General features: G+C 51.7%; 1 long non-coding RNA gene across 1 annotated transcript in view; it reads right to left on the bottom strand.

Moving 5' to 3' along the window:
* LOC138849957 (uncharacterized) overlaps positions 1–17,501 on the bottom strand; it is a 99,998-nt gene that overhangs the window by 19,434 nt on the left and 63,063 nt on the right. The window contains exon 2 of the long non-coding RNA XR_011389278.1: positions 3,967–4,125. This is a non-coding gene — a long non-coding RNA (uncharacterized lncRNA). The remainder of the gene's footprint in view (positions 1–3,966; positions 4,126–17,501) is intronic.

Here is a 17,501-nt window from a genome sequence, read left to right as displayed (position 1 = left end):
TAATAATAATCTTTAAAAAAATTCTTCCTCCCATACTCCTGCAAACTGCCCCTACCCTTGTCTCATGCCCCACCCTCGCTCTTTCTTCCTGGCCTGTCCACCTTCCAGCCCCTCTTACTATCTGCCTCAGGTGTCAAAAGAGGCAGAGCAAACTCTCATTATTGTGAAGGGGAGAAGGGAGGCTGGGGAACAGCTAACCACTGGCCAGTCACTTCACATTCTGGGGGAGGGCTTCCGTGTCCGTCTGTAGAGCGGCACCATTCATAGTCACCTCTGCACCCAAAGAACTTACCCAGTGCATGGCACATAGTAGGTGCTCAATAAATGCTCTCTTATCATGTGAAAGAGTCACAGAGCACAAACGTTAATGTAAACTTGGTGAGGATACAAAGGAAAATGCCTTTTATATGATGGGAACACTCATTATCTGGCGATCTACTCAAACTTCAGATGGCTTCTCATTGCTTTAAGGCTGGAAACCCTTACGTTAAAATAATAAGACAAGTGGCCAGTGCTGTAGCATAGCAGGTAAAGCCACCGCCTGTAGCACCGGCATCCCATATGGGCACCAGCTCAAGTCCCGGCTGCTCTGCTTCCTATCCATCTCCCTGCTAATGTATCTAGGAAAGCAGTAGAAGATGGCCCAAGTGCTTGGGCCCCTGCACCTGCATGGGAGACCTAGAAGAAGCTCCTGGCTCCTGGCTTTGGATTGGCTGAGCTCCAGCTGTTGCAGCCATTTGGGGGGTGAACCATTAGATGGAGGACCTGTCTCTCTGTCTCTACCTCTCTCTGTAATTCTTTCAAATAAATAAAATAAATATTAAAAAAGAAAGAATAAATAAATAAAATAATAGACAAGAGATGGGAAGTGAGAAGTCTAATGGGCCTGAAGTTGGGTGTACGTCCACATTCCTCAGTCTGTATTTCGTCTTTCTTGTGAACCCAAGAAGGCACCTGTAGCCCTGAGGCTTAGGAAGGCAGTTTACCTTTCCTTTGGCACAAGATGAGGGCACGCAGGGTCTGCCTGATGCTAATAGGGGAAGGAGAGGCGGATGGCAATGAGGTTACCTCTGGACCTGTGGTTTTCAGGAAAATGGTGGCAAAGGACACACCACTGGTTTGGTAACTAAAGGGCTTCGGTTACCTGTACGACATTAGCATAGCCCCTGCATGGCATTCAGGCTTCTTGCAGGAGGTGTAACCTCCACTAAGGGCAGATCTTGGGAAGGCCCCCGGGGCTGCCCAGCTGCCTCACTGTGCTGCTGGCAGCCTCCTCCCCTCCGGTGTCGTGGAAAGGGCACACGGTTGCAATCCCGAGTGATGGAGACACCCTGGATGTGGCTTAGGCATCCGGGCACCCAGGGAAGTCCGTGTGTGGATTGACTGGGAGTCTGCAGGGAGCAAGTCAGTTTGCAGAGAGACTGGGGAGTTGAATGATAGTTATCCACCCACGGAATGAGGAGGCCAGGGGTCCTAGACCCAAAGCAGCGGGGGAGAGAGCAGGAGGCAGGAGCGAGCACTGCACCCCTGGGGGATCGCTGGTGGTGCAGTGAGGTCTGTGGGGAAGGCAGCCCTGGGGCAGGGCCTGGGCTGACCACGCCATCGAGTTGGCATTGCAGCTGTCGGTGGTCGGGAGCCCCTGGTAGACTGTGTCCTGGGAAAGTTCTGGCAGACACAAGGCGCAGAGAAGAGCGGTGGCTGGGGGTGAGAGGGCTCCTGTACTCAGCCAAGGAACACGAGTGAAGGTCTGTCCAGGGCAGCTGCAGGCAGGAACGGAGGGAGGAGGGCAGACCTGGGAGCCAAGAGGAAGCCTGAGAGGCCGTGGACAACGCTCGGATCTTAGGGGGTGAGGGAAGAGCAGGGGGCAAGGGCAGACTTCAGGCTTTGGACACGAAGCCCTGGAAGCGTGGTGGTGCCCCTCCGCCTTAGGGGAGTGGCACTGGGACAACAGACTTTGGAGGTGACGCGTCTGCTTTTGCTGCATGGACCCTGAAGCATCTGCGTACCATCCAGGGCTCCAGCTGGCAGTGGGCATCGAGGTCCATCGCTCAGAGAGGTCCAGGCTGGTGGTGGTCATCCAACCGGGGGACATCTGACTTAGGACGGGTTCCTGGGATGCAGGCCTGGAGTTGGGGGTTCATGTGCAAATGGTTTATCATGGAAGTGCCCGCCCGGGGGAGGGGGGGACCAGGAAGGGAGTGGGAAGCCAGAGAGGAAGTGGAGAGATCAAGGGCATTGGTCTCCAGCTGCCATAGCAAAGTACTACACATTGGGAGGTGTACTGCACAGGATTATATTGTCTCCACGTTTCTGGAAATCCAAGGTCAAGGTGTCAGGTAGGTTGGTTCCTTCTGAGTGTGGGGAGCAGCCCGGACTGGACTGAGTTACTGGAATTAAGACTTATTCTATGCATCTGCTCTCCCACAATATGGCGCTGGGAGAGAAGTAAACAGCTTCCGCACAGCTGCCTCCAGTTCAGCTAATAAACTGTAGGACTTGCTCCTGATTGGAGGAGAGCAGCGTACTCGGCGTGTGGGCAGCCGAGTTGGGATTGGCGGAGGAGGACTATAAAGGAGGAGAGAGACGGCATGCACCAGGAACATCTAAGGGGAACATCTAAGGGGAACACCTGTGCAGCCCCCCAGAGAGCCGGCCGGCGGTGTGCCGCTCCCCTGCGGAAGTGGGGAATGTGGCCAGGGGGAACTGCCCTTCCACGGAGGTGGAAGGGACGGTAGCCAACCCGGGAAGAACCAGCAGCAAACCCGGGGAGGGCCGAGCAGACAGAAGAACAGCGCAGGGTCTAGTGTCGCTCCTCTACGAAGACGGGGAGCGACATCTGAGGGCTGTGGGGCCAATCTCTTCCATCCCTCTGTTGGTTTCTGGCAGGCTGCTGGCAGTCTTTGACACGCCTTTGCTTGTAGATGCATCACACCCACCTCTGCCTTCACATGCATGTGGCGTTCTCCCTCTGCGCAAGTCGCTGAGTGCAAATGTCCTCCTTTGAGGCCCCTCCTACACAGTCTGACCTTATCCTAGCTAATCCTATCTCAGTCACCCTCGTTTCAAATGAGATCACATGCTGAGGTTCTGGAGATTAGGACGTGCACATGCAAAGTTAAGGGGCACACAGTTCAACCTGTGATGCCACACAGGGTGGAGAGTAAGCCACAGGCTGTGCAAGGGGCAGGTGCACCACGTAGGGAAACTGTGGATGAAAGGGTCAACTCAAAGTGGGACATGCATCCAGTGCAGCTCAAGCACCCACATCCCATTTGGGCAGCTTAGGTGTGAGTCCCAGCAGCGCCCCCAATTCCAGCTCCCTGCTACTGTGCACCTTGGAAAACAGCGGGTGATGGTTCAGATAGCTGGGTCCCTGCCACCCACATCCAAAACCTGGGTTCAGTTTCCAGCTCCTCAGTTTAGCCTGGCCCAGCCCCAGCTGTTGCACTGGGGAGTGAACCAGCATATGAGAGCTCTCTGTCTGCCCGCCTATCTAATAACTAAAATAACAAAGACAACAGAAAGGAAGGAAGGATTCTATCCTGAGCTTGGATAGAAACTGCTACTCGTTTCCAGAGCTGTGTATATCTTTGGGTGGTTAGAAACAGAGCAAAATAACTTTTTAAGGAATCCAATAAGATTGAGGAGAAGCACTGCCATCCACCACAATGGCTTCAGGGTAAGAGGGCCGGTCTGCCGTGGGAATGACCAAAAGTCAGAAGCCTGAGTTCCCGAGGCTGGAAGAACAAGAGGGACCCTGGAAGGCAAAGGAGCGACAGGCAGAGGAGCCAAGAACCCAGGTGATGGAGCTGGTGAACCGCGTGCCTTTATTTTGACTTTAGATTCTAACCTCGAACCCAGGACAGCTGATCAACCAGATATGGATAGGGACAAGGGGACGTTTTTGAAATGAAGACTGAAAAATCTGGGCTGTATGATGTCAGACCTGGCCCCACGCACGCTGACCTGTATCTCGGCACTTCAGGACCAAAGTCAAGACCAAGCCTTCTCCTTCAACCTGCTGGTCTCAATCCACTGCAGTCGGCAAAGTCAGCGCAGTGTCGGTTTCCAAGGTGTGGCTTCTGGCTGCCCGGGGAGTTTGACTAATAATCAGCGCTGAGCACTCTGGCAGTGAGGGAAGATTGAGTCGCATTAGAAATGAGAATAGAGTAAAACCAAAAGCCCTGGTTTGAGACAGATCTAAGACAAGAAATCCATTTGATGTCTGAGCACCCTCCTCATATCCCCAGGCCTGACCACCAGACTTTCAATCAAACCACAATGTCTAACAAAAATGTTTTCTCTGTATTCTTTTTTTAAAACTCTTCAAAGACAGACCCGTCCAGAAGATCAAAGTTTCAAGAACAAATGTGATTTTTACATATTTTTTTAAAAAGAGTCATGTTGCTCAGAATGATTCTCTAAATAATTACCCAGGGAGTACCACTCTCACCCTAACCATTGGAGTCTGAGGCTGGGAGGGGTCCCAGGGAAAATCAGGCAGCTACCAGCTCAAGAAGGGGTACAGACACTACAGATGGCCCCTTGTGATCTGATTGTTGTCTACACCCCCGAGGGACAGTGGTCCAGCTGCCTGTTACTTGTAGAGCCTGTATTCTACAAGTTCTGCCCCCATGGATTCCACCAACTGCAGGTCGAAATATTTGAAAAGTAAATTATGTATGGAGTGCACGTGGACTTTTTTTTTTTTTTTTTTGTCGTTATTCCCTAAACAATACAGCATGACAACTATTTACATAGCATTTGCATTGCACTAGGTAGGGTAAGTGTTCTGGAGGTGACTTGAAGCATGTGGGAGAATTGCATAGGCTATATGCAAATGCCATTTCACATAAAAGACTCCTGGAGTCCTGGAATCAATCCCGTGGTACTGTTTATAAAAGACCACCTTCCTGGCTTCCGCACCTAATAAGAAAGACGAAGACCGAAACACTGCTGGCCATTCCCCCATGAGGATTTACTTGTCCAGTTGCTAAGGAAGCTACTGAAGCAGATGGGCGATACCACTTAAGAGATGAGATCTGCAGGGCTCCTGGAGGTTAGGGGCCCCCTTTCCAACCCTCCCTCACTCCATCTGGACTTTGACGTGGGCTGGGACAAAAATATAACACTTAAAAGACGACAATTTCGCTAGCTACACGGGTGACATGCCTCGGTGAGCATCTTAATGCCACGTCTGTCTGAGTCCGCGCCTTTTCATTCTTTTCCTGGTGCCTAGCAAGCAAATGTTTATAAAATGAAACATCAGGAGCAAGCAACTGCCCTCCAGCGAGGATCAGACTCTGGGCCAGACACTTTGATGTGGGACTCACTCTTCATCACAGTCCCAACCTGATGACCACAGAGGTGCCTTCAGGGGATTTCCTCTCTAGTTTGGGAGAGAAAGCACAAATGGAGTAGAGTTAAAAGATCGAAGCAACAGGGTACAGCGACCACAAGGATTCGTTCATGAATAGTATATTGAGCACCGGTTATGTTCCAGGCACTGGTCTGGGTACAGAAGAGCAATGGGGAGGGCCTCACACCTGCAGCGGGAGCCAGACATAGACAGCAGGGGGTGACGAGCCGCCTGGGGATGGTGCCTGTAGTACGAAGCCCAGTGAACCGCCATGAAGTGCGAGAGGAAGAGGGCCGGAGGCTGGGCCCCTGAAGAGGAAATCCCAAAGGAAGAGGACTTAACCTCTGGACCTGAAGGACACTCGTTCACCTGCAGGCAGCTTTGCTGAGCACCTCCTCTAATTCCCACGGTCATTAGCTTTGCTCAGTAAGACAGTTATCGTTGGAACGCATGGCAGACAGGAAGGCAGTCAACAAGCTAACACTTATTACTATCTATATACCAAGCAAGTTCCCAGGTTTTTTTTAAAGATTTATTTATTTGAAAGGAAGAGTTAGGAAGATAGGGAAAGAGAATATTCCAGAATTCTGTGGAGAGATCCACTTATATCTTTGTGGGTTTTTTTTTTTATTTTCATTTAATTTTCATTTATTTATTTGAAAGACAGAGTTACAGAGAGGCAGAGAGAGAGAGAGAGGTCTTCCATCTGCTGGTACACTCCCCAGAGGGCCACAACAGCCAGAGCTGTGCCGATCTGAAGCCAGGAGCCAGGTGCTTCTCCTGGTCTCCCATGGTGTGCAGGGCCCAAGCACTTAGGCCATCCTCCGCTGTCTTCCCGGGCCACAGCAGAGAGCTGGCCTGGAAGAGGGGCAACCGGGACAGAATCCAGCGCCCCAACCAGGACTAGAACCCGGTGTGCTGGTGTCGCTAGGTGGAGGATTAGCCTATTGAGCCGCGGCGCCAGCCCCTAACAAAGCTTTAAAGTGAGCCTTGAAAGGATCAAACTCTCCCCACCTGACTTAATTGCAACCCAGAACAAAGCCCATTGATATTTACAGGATATTTTAATTTTTTTTAAAGTAGTTGTGGGGAGCAGCTCGGACTAGACTGTTACTGGAATTAAGACTTATTCTATGCATCTGCTCTCCCACAATATGGCGCTGGGAGAGAAGTAAACAGCTTCCGCACAGCTGCCTCCAGTTCAACCAATTAACTGTAGGACTTGCTCCTGATTGGAGAGCAGCGTACTCAGCCGAGTTGGGATTGGCGGAGGAGGACTATAAAGGAGGAGAGAGACGGCATGCACCAGGAACATCTATGGGGAACATCTAAGGGAACCCGTGCAGCCCCGAAGAGAGCCGGCCGGCGGTGTGCTGCTCCCCCGCGGAAGTGGGGAATGTGGCCAGGGGGAACTGCCCTTCCACGGAGGTGGAAGGGATAGTAGCCAACCCGGGAAGAACCAGCAGCAAACCCGGGGAGGGCCGAGCAGACGAAAAGAACAGCGCAGGGTCCTGTGTTGCTCCTCCACGAAGAGGGGGAGCGACATAATGGTGCCGTGACTCGGATAGGAAACCTGACTCGGATAGAAAACCTAGGACGGATAGGAAACTTAGGACGGATAGGAAACCTAGGAGGGAAGAAACGGGAAGAATTGGGAAAATACCGGAGAGAGAGACTAGCAAACAGCCTAGGGAAAAGCCGGACGAAAAGGGTGCCGGAAGAAGCTATTGAAAGCCTAGGCATAGACTCAGATACGGACTACGGGGGGAAGCTGGGAGAAATCTCTAAGGTCGAAAGCGAAAGTGAAAGCTAGAACAAACAGACTCGGATGCGGACTGTGGGGAGAGGCCAGGAGAAATGAGGGAGGAGTATTGTTGGAGGAAAGCTTGGGGAAACATACCGGGTAGAGAAAACTGTTAGGGAAATTGAAGCCGCGGGGGGCAGGCCGAGGCGGAAACGAAAGCCACTTTGGGATTCTCAAGTTAGCCCGGGAATAGGGGGCGAAAAGTTGAAACCAGAAGCTGAGACGTAAGCCAGATTGGGATCCGTCTGATTAGCCCGGGGAGCAAAGGACGGGAAGCCAAATCGTGGGGCGGAGACGTACGCTGGGTTGAATTCGCCAGGCTAGCCCGGGGAACTTAGATTGAATCCTAGTGGCGGAGACGCAAGCTACGCTGTGTTACTCGCGGAAGCCGCCGCGTGCAGAGAGAGCACGGGGCGTGAATAGATAGGGAACGCTGGCGTAGGCCGTGGTTCAGACGCGAAAGGGTTAAGCGTGGAGACCGCGGAGCGCGCAAAGCCGAGCCGCGCAAAGCCGGGAAGCTGCGCAGATGAGAGAGGCGCGCGGGCTGAAGCGGCGAGGTGCCGGGAAGCTGCGGGGATAAGAGAAACAGAAGTTTGGAAGTGAAGTAAAAGAGAAATGGGAATGCTGGAAGATAGAAGTGAAATGGGAGAGGTAGGAATGCCCGGAGATAGAGAAATAGAGAAAAATAAGGCCTCCCCTCAACATGCCAATTAGAAGGCTTGGATTCGGTCTGCCCGATTAGTGAGGCGATGAGCACCTGGGCGGCTAGCCGCAGGTCACCGAAGACAGGCACGAATTAACATCAGTAAAGCTTCCCCACAATGCAACAATTAGGAGGCTTGGATTCGGTCTGCCTGATTTAAGGCGGTAAGCGCCAGCAAAGCTCGACCAGAGTATGAGCTGCAGGTCACCGAAGATAGGCACGAACCAACACTAATAAGTCTCCCCCACAATAAGGCAATGAGAAGGCTTGGATTCGGTTTGCCTGATAGGTTTTGTAAACACCTGCAGGCAGTTCTAGCAGAGCAGAGTATGCGCTGCAGGGCACCGAACACAGGCACGCATCAGCGCCTAAAAACCTCCTCACAACATGGCGAAGAGAGGACCCGGATTCGGTTTGCCTGATGGATAGGACTTGTAAGAGCCTGTGGCAACTCTAGCAAGTAGAGCAGAGTGTGTGCTGCGGGACACCGAAGACAGGCGCGTATCAACGCCAAAAAAATAAAAAGAAAGGGGGATCTGTGGGGAGCAGCTCGGACTAGACTGTTACTGGAATTAAGACTTATTCTATGCATCTGCTCTCCCACAATATGGCGCTGGGAGAGAAGTAAACAGCTTCCGCACAGCTGCCTCCAGTTCAACCAATTAACTGTAGGACTTGCTCCTGATTGGAGAGCAGCGTACTCAGCCGAGTTGGGATTGGCGGAGGAGGACTATAAAGGAGGAGAGAGACGGCATGCACCAGGAACATCTATGGGGAACATCTAAGGGAACCCGTGCAGCCCCGAAGAGAGCCGGCCGGCGGTGTGCTGCTCCCCCGCGGAAGTGGGGAATGTGGCCAGGGGGAACTGCCCTTCCACGGAGGTGGAAGGGATAGTAGCCAACCCGGGAAGAACCAGCAGCAAACCCGGGGAGGGCCGAGCAGACGAAAAGAACAGCGCAGGGTCCTGTGTTGCTCCTCCACGAAGAGGGGGAGCGACAGTAGTGATTACTTTTTTAAAAAAAGATTTATTTATTTATTTATTTATTTATTTGAAAGGCAGAGTTATAGAGAGAGAAGAAGAGTCAGAGAGAGAGAGAAAGTCTTCCATCCACTGGTTCACTCTCCAACTGGCTGCAACGGCCAGAGCTGCACCAATCCGAAGCCAGGAGCCAGGAGCTTCCTCCGGGTCTCCTATGCAGGTGTAGGGGCCCAAGGACTTGGACCATCTTCTACAGTTCTCCCAAGCCATACCAGGGATCTGGTTCAGAAGTGGAGCAGCGGGGACTCGAACAGGTACCTATATGGGATGCCGGCACTGCAGGCTGCTATGCACAGCACCGGCCCCTATAGGATATTTTTAAAAACAAGCACTCAATAGTGTGAAATTCACAATGTACAGCATCCAATAAACACTTACCAGGCACAGAAAAACCCTATTGGAAACAGCGTCTTTCGAGGGCCAATTAGATTAAAGTGATGTTATTAGGATGGGCTCCAGTCTGAAATGGCTGATTTCCTTGGAAGGAAAGGACATTTGTTCACAGACACACCCAGAGGGAAGACCAAGTGAGACACGGAGAGAAGACAAACCAAGGAAGGAGAGGCCAGAGGGGAGCCAGCCCTGCCTCCACCTGGACCCACCCCTCACGATCCAGACGTGACAGAACAGCGCTGCTGTGTAAGCCGCCCGCCGGGTCTGCGTCATTTGTTACAGCAACTCTCATAAACTAATCCAGAGGGGAAAAGGGCAAACATAATGACAGAAGGAATAAAAAACCATTCCAAGTTTGTGGAAAATTAGAAACCCACAAAGAAGCATCCCGACCGAAGTGGGCACTTGGCAGAGTGTCCGTTGCTGCGTGGGAAGCCCACAGCCCAGATCGGAGAGCCTGGGCGTCAGTTCCGGCTCTGAGCCTGGCTCCAGCTTCCTGCTAATGCACACCCTGGGAGCCAGCAGGGGATGGTTGGGTCCCTGGCACCTCCATGGGAGACCTTAAGTCTCCTGGCTTTAGCCTGGTCCAGCCCTGGCTGTTGCAGGCATCTGAAGAGTGAACCAGTGGATAGATTCCCCTCTGTCTCTGTTTCTCTCTCTCCCTGACTTTCAAATAAATGAATGAAGTTTTTTCTTTTTTTTTTTTTTTAAGAATTTCCGCAAACCCACGCAAAAGAAACATGATGAAAACCACACAGCTATCAAAATGCTAAAACCAGTGATGCAGCAAGTGCCCAGAGGACTTCCCCTGTGATCCAGAAGAAGGAGCAAAGACTGGATTTACCCTCTTGCTGAAAACAGTGACGAAACAGAAGAAGCGGTGGGAAACAACAGCCTCATCAGGCAACACAGGGCCGCGATCCCTGAGGGGCAGAGCACAGAAAACGCCAGCTCTCCCGCTTCTGCCTTGTGGGTGTCCACAGGAGGGGCAGGCCCAGGGGAGCCCCCAGGCTCCGTGAGTGAGAAGGCAGAGGTGATGGCAAACCCCGTACATTACCGACTGCACTCAGCCTAATGCCCTGTATGAATGCAGATGCAAAAATCCTTCACAGATCACATCCAGCAGCACATAAAGGAAGAGTCCCACGTCAAAACCGAGTGGGATTTAATCCAAGAGTCACGGGTCAGTGTAATAACCGAAAAGCAATGTAATTCATCATCAGAACTGAGCAACAATGAGAAGCCACAGGATCATATCAATAAATGAACTAAAATCACCTGATAAAACTCAAACGCTGTGGCCGGTGCTGGGGTGTAGTGGGTAAAGCCTCCACCTGCAGTGCCGGCATCCCATATGGGCACCAGTTCAAGTCCCAACTGCTCCACTTCCAATCCAGCTCTCTGCTATAGCCTGGGAAAGCAGTGGAAGATGGCCCAAGTCCTTGGACCCCTGTACCTGTGTGGGAGATCCAGAAGAAGCTCCTGGCTCCTGGCTTTAGCCCAACCTAGCCCTGGTCACTGCAGCCATCTAGAAAGTAAACCAGAGAATAGAAGGTCTCTCTCTCTCTCTCTCTGTAACTCTGACTTTCAAATAAATAAACATCTTTTTTTTTTCTTTTAAAAAAAAAATAGAGAAACTCATGAACTAGCTCTAAAATGTATGTGAAAATGCAAAGGACATAAAATACACAAAGTCATTTTTGAAAAGAAAGACAACATTGAATAAATTATATACACTGCTGGACTTCACGACTTGCTATAAAGCTACCATAATTAACAGAGTATTGGTGGGGCTGGCATTGTGGTGCAGTGGGTTAAGCCACTGCCCATGGCACTGGCATCCTATATGGGTGTGTTTGTTTCCCAGCTGATCTACTTCCAATCCAACTCCCTACTAATGCACCTGGGAAAGCAGTAGTAGAGGAGCAAAGTCCTTGGGCCTCTGCACCCATGTGGGAGACCTGGAAGAAGTTCTTGGCTCCTGGCTTCAGCCTGGCCCAGTTCTGGCCATTGTAGTCATTTAGGGAATGAGCTAGTGAATGAAAGATCTCTCTCTCTCTCTCTCAAAACTCTGCCTTTCAAATAAATGAATCTTAAAACAAAAAAAGAGAGTATTGGTGTTAAGATAGACATACAAATCAATGGAACTGACAGTCCAGAACAAGAAACCAATGTAATTCAGTACAAAAAGGAAAACACTCCCAACAAATGGTATAGAAGACTGTTATTCATACGTAAAAAAAACGCATGTCGGCCCCTATCCCGCGCCCTACATAAAGATTAACTGCATGGATCCTTGACCTGAGGGTGACAGCTACAGCTGTAAAACTTTCAGGAAAGCAGGAGAAAACCTGAGTGACTTGGGTTGAGGAATGATTTTTTAAATAAGACTAGAAGAATGAACTACAAAAGAAAAAATGATAAATTGTACTTTATCAAAATTAACAACTTTGGTTTTTTAGAAGAAAACAGAAGTCAAAGATTGGGAGAAAATACTGGTAAATCATGTATCTTATAAAGACCTTATATCCAGAATATATAAAATACATGATTCAAAAATATTAGGAAAAATAATTGCTGAGTTTAAATAAAATATTAGCAAATATTCAAACAGACACTGCCAAAGAACATATGGATTGCCACTAAGCGCATAAAAAGATATCAGAAAAATCAAAATTAAAACTACATTAATGATTAAAATATTCAAAAACACATGACACCAAATGTTGGCAAGGATCTGGAACAAATGGCACTCATGTTGCTGGTGAGAATGCTAAATGGCAAAGCCTTTTGGAGAACATATTGGCAGGGTTGGTTTTTGGTTTTGCTGTCATTTTGTTTTGTGCGAGGGAGAGATACAGACAGACAGAGATAGCTCCCATCCTCTGGGTCACTTCCCAAATACCCACGATGGCCAAGGCCGGCTTGGGGCTGAAGCTGGAAGCTGGACATTCAATCCAGGTCTCACACAGGGATGGCAGGAGCCAAAGCACTTGAGCCATCACCTGCTGCCTCCTAGGGTCTGCATGAGCAGGAGACTGGACCGAGGAGCTGGAGATGGACCTCACACCGAGGCACTCTGACATGGACTACAGGCTGCTTCACCGGTATCTCCATCAGCAGGCTAAACACCCACCCCTGCTGGAAAATTTCTATAAAGTTAAACATACACCTGCCATTTGCACAGGTATTTACCCAAAGCAATCTAAGCATACATCTGCCCAAAAGTTTACATACAAATGTTCCCACTAGCTTTATTCATAATAGCTCAAAACTCTATCCAGCCTAAGTGGCCGTCAAGAGGTGAACAGACAAGTACTCTATATTGTAGAATAGCTATAAAATAGTAAATTACTCAGTAATATTGAAAATAATTTGTGCTTATTTATTTCAAAGGTGGAGAGAGACAGAGACAGAGACAGAGACAGAGAGAGAGAGAGAGAGAAATCTCCCCAGTCTACTGGTTCATTCCTCCAAGGCTCACAAGAGCTGGTCAGGCAGAAGCCAGGAGATAGGAACTCAACCCAGGTCACCACATGGGTGGCAGGGACCCAGCCGCCCGAGCCAGCACCTGCTGCCTCCCAGGGCACACACCAGCAGGAAGCTGGAATCAGGAACACAGCTGGGACTTGAATCCAGGCATTTGGATGTGTCATGTGGGTGTCCCACGCGGTGACTCAACCCCTGCTCCACCACCCCCAGGCCCAGAAATACACTCCTGGTAATGACAACAATATGGGTGAATTTTCAAAAGCATTATACCAAGTTTCCAAAAATGATGTAGACAGAAAGATTACGACACGGCGCGGCTCCACATGTATGGAATTCTGGAAACAGCAAGATTACAGTCATAGAAAGCAGATGGCCGGCTGGCAGGAGGCAGGAGGCGGGGAGGGGACTGACAGAAACACTGGGCTTGGGCAGGTGAAGGAGGCGGCAGGGCCCAGACCAGCAAAGGCCCTACTGAAACTGAGCGCTGTTAACCACGACAGGCCAGCCTTGACCTAGGAGGTAAAATGATGGTGCGCACTGACCGCACATTCGCCGAGCAGCAGGCTCGCTGCCATCACTTTGCCACGCTCATCCTGGAGCCACTGGGAAGGTCGCAGCTACTCAGATGTCTGCAACAAGCCCCACGCCTACCCGAGGGGGCAGCCAGAGTGTGCCAACATCTAAAACAAGAGAGAGAGGGCACATGCATAACACCCAGGAGGCACCTAGCACTCAGGACACCAAGGGAGGGCGTCTCTCCTACCATCACAGCAAGAGGTTTGCATACCTCTCAGCCTCTGGGACATCAGGGATGTTGACTGTGCAAGATTGCTACTGCCAGACCAGGCGGAGACCCGCTGGTGACACGCTCGGGTGGGTCCTGCTGCCCGGGGGCTGTCCCTCCACACCTGGGTTTCCAGCGTGTTTGCTGGCCTGCGGCATCTTCCCATGGGGCAGCTGCTCGACCCTCCCCTGCCTCTCTCCAGGTTGGCCAGCACTCGGAGAGAACCCCCTGAGTCCCACCGCCCAGCAGTGTGACAGGTGGGCTCAGGAGCTGGGCGGGTCACCCTGTTCTCTGGTCCACTGACATTTTGAAGGTGTTAACTAACCACCTGCCGCTCGCAGGAACAAGCAAAGTCCAAATCCCTCAGCTCAGCCCTTGGGACCGCCCACAACCCCCTTTCCCGATTCATCTATCCCTGCATCCCCCACCTATCTCTGCTCCAGTGCGAAAGACCCACCAGCCTTTAGACCTGACTTGGATGCTCCCAAGCCTGCCTCAGCCCAGCCATATCTGTCTCGCCTCCCTCCCAGCTGTCCCAGCAAAGACAAGACAGCTGATCCCTGCAGGCTTCAATGCCGGACGACCCTGCCACCTCCCTGAGAAGCAAACTCTCCTGAGGTATTTAGTGCTTGTTAACTTCCTTCCTTTCTCCCCGCCCCCCACCACTGCACCCTCCCAGGAGGGAGCAGGACCAGGTCACGTACGTGTCCCTCTGAGACCAGCACCGGGCCAGACACAGACCGGGGACTCATTAAATATCTGCTGAGTGATTAGAGAGTTCATTATGTTCATTGCCCCCACTACGTAAGAATCCCACATGCCAGAAATCTGAATTCTATCTTGCAAAGACCCACAGCAAAGAATAGGTCATAGTTTCTGCCCATCACTTGGCTCAGAATCTAACGACTCATTGTTGGGAAATTTTCCTTGATCTGCAATGGAGTTCTTGCCGCCACAGTGCAAGCCAATTCTCTTTGCTGTCACCTCCATACTTGGAAGAATGGCTGCTGTCCAGTGTTCAGCAGACCCCAGAACCCTGTTACAAGGCGAAGTGCTGGCGGCAGGGTGGTGTGTTTATAAAGATAGCAAGATGCTCCCTGCACAGAACTTCGTGGGCTGGAGGCACCCTCAGCCCCTCCCACTCAGCGCAACGGGTGTCGGTCCTAGTGCCACTTAATCAAGACCTGCTCTTCATCTGAAGACCCTATCAAGTCAACATTCACCACCCATCCCAGGTTAAATAACCTCAGTTCTCCCAGGACTCCTCCTGAGCACCTCCAGTATTTCCAGGTTGGAATAGACTAGAGTCTTCCAGTTAGGGTCCAAGAGAAGCTTCTAGCTATAGCAAGCCTTGTGTGTGTGTGTGTGTGTGTGTGTGTGTGTGTGTGAATGAGACAAAGAGAAACAGAGAAACAGAGAGCATGCAGTTTTTACTGGAAAGATCGGGTTGCTGGATAAAAATACCAAATCAGTCTAAAGTTTCACGAACATAAGGTAAGCATTTAGAAACCCACTGAAGCACTTGGAATAGCTCTTCTAACAGCTGGGTTCTCTGTCATGTTCGCGCCAGGAAATTGATCAAAGACCACGACTCAACCCTTTATGTGGTCACCTCAGCCTGGCCCAAGGCAACAGCTGCTGACAGAGGGAACGCACACTCCTCCTCCACCCGCCAGCCCGCGCCTGCCATTCGGCACTCGTTGGAGTTATTTCAAGAGTCTTAGACCCGACTTTCCTGGCCTAGACCCAGAATTCTTCACTGTTTGCATGAACCCTGCAGTGGTGAGATTTGACTGTGATTCGTGCATTCAGATAAAATGTCAAGTCCTCTCTACACACACACACACACACACACACTCACTCACACACACATCACGATGATGTTCACCCAACTTCTTGGATGGGTTCACACCCAGGCTTTCCGTGACTTCACAGCTGCTAGGAAGCTGCCTCCAGACTTTAGAACGGAGCCCGTTTTATATTTTATCCAGCAGATGGCGCTGTGGACCGCGCTCTGCAGGGCACTCTAAAAGATGGTTTTCAGAAATTCTGCTAAGCCCTTAACAGTAGGGCTGTCCCCTAATGTCTGAAACAGCTCAGGTTGGGCCAGGCTGAAGCCTGGAGCCAGGATCTCAATGCAAGTTTCCCACACGGACGGCAGGAACCCAAGCACTTGGGCCATCTTCCTCTGCCTCCCCAGGTGCATTAGCAGGGAGATGAAGAGGAAGCAGAGGAGCCCAGACTCGAACTGGCACTGATGCAGGCGTCCCTAACGGTGGGACCCGCACCACCACACCTACCCCGGGGCTGGTCTTCTTTGGCACACCCTCCTCTCCAATCTTAGAGCTTTGATTCCTCCCCACAGTGTGTGACTGGATCACAAAGCCTACGGCCACTGCCTCCTGACCATGTCAGTCGTCCACCCAGCAACTGCTTGGTGAATGCCCTGTCACCTGCCAGGCCCAAGGGGTGCCTGGGGACATGGCGGGAGCAGAACCGGTGGTAAAACGGCATCCGTGCCTGTAATCTCTAACTGAGCAGTTCAGAAGAGAAACAAACTGCTGCGACCTCTCACCAACAACAGGTGTTCAGGAGGGAAGCTGAGCAGATGCTTCCATGGGCTCGTTGGGGGAACACTCTGGGGCGAGGCTTTGACTGACTCCAGCCGGGTGGTCCCAACCTCAGGTGCACGCTGGAATCACCTAGGGAACACACTGGGGATGCTGAGATACCTGGTGGGGCAGGTGCCAGGCACTGGGTGTCTTTGAACTCTCCTGGGTGACCCACCATGCCACTCCATTAGGAACCACTGGCTCTGAGGATCCAAGGAGGAAGCCAGGAAAGCGAAATTCAGCCAGGCTGGGCAGGGAGCCCTCCCCTCCACCAGCCTAATGCAAGCTCATGGACAATCTTCCACCTTCTTTGGGCACTCACAGAGCACTGCCACTCCCCCCCCCCCCAACACTCTACCTGGATCACTCCAGTGAGGGCAAGGGGCTGCCCTCTCACCTCCAGCACCCTGCTGGCTCCCCCAAATAAACACAAGTGGCCACACCCCGAGCTGCCCTCACCAGTCCCCACCTCTTCTGACCATGGACCTGAACTTCGGCTTCCCCCCTTGTGCTCGGGGATTCATGGAGAACCCGAAGGGGAGGGGACGTCTTGCATTCTGCAGGGGGCACAGCAGTGCTCTGGGAGCCCTGTGGGTCGCAGCCCTCGGCCAAGTGTCTGCCCGGATCTCTGTGTCTTCCCAGGGGGCACACACAGGTCCCGGCCCCCTCTGGTGCTCACCTGCCCCCCTGAGCGTTTCCTTGTCGCTCTCTCTAACAAGCTGGAGATGGTCCTCTCAAGGATGCTCACGGACTCCTGCTTTGAGGCTCTCCCACTGGGAAGCACTCGGGGAGGCGGGAGCTGGGGGCCAGCCGTGTTCCAAGGGGGGTGCCCACTGCACAGCCAGCTCCTCGGTCTTTGTTCCGGTCCCCGAGGCCACCGCTCCCTTTCTCATTACTTTGAATCGTGGAAAATTTAAAATACGCCCAAAGCAGAAAGAACACTGCAGTGAAACTGTAACGTGCCACCTGACCTGGCTTCAAATGCTGTCAATAGGTTGTCCAGCTGACAACGTCGCTCTTCAGAACTCTGGGGATAAAAACAAGATGCTGGCGGGGCCGCTTCCATCTCAGGACTGACGCCTGCCTCTTGCAGCTTCTAGAGGCTGCCCACAAACCCTGGCTCGCATCGCCTCCACTGCTGGCTTGCTCTGTCACTTCTCTTACCAGCCCCTCTGATCCCCTGTGGCTCTTCTAAGGGCCCGTGGGTCATCCTGGGCACCCCGGATAATCAAGGGTAACCTTGAAATGCATGCACAGGGTCGGGCTTTTGAAGCCACCCGGGATGCTTGTATCCCATACCAGAGTGCCTGGGCTC

The sequence above is a fragment of the Oryctolagus cuniculus genome, chromosome 6, assembly GCF_964237555.1.
Source record: "Oryctolagus cuniculus chromosome 6, mOryCun1.1, whole genome shotgun sequence".
NCBI lineage: Eukaryota > Metazoa > Chordata > Mammalia > Lagomorpha > Leporidae > Oryctolagus > Oryctolagus cuniculus.
This window is presented reverse-complemented; position numbering and strand designations above follow the sequence as displayed.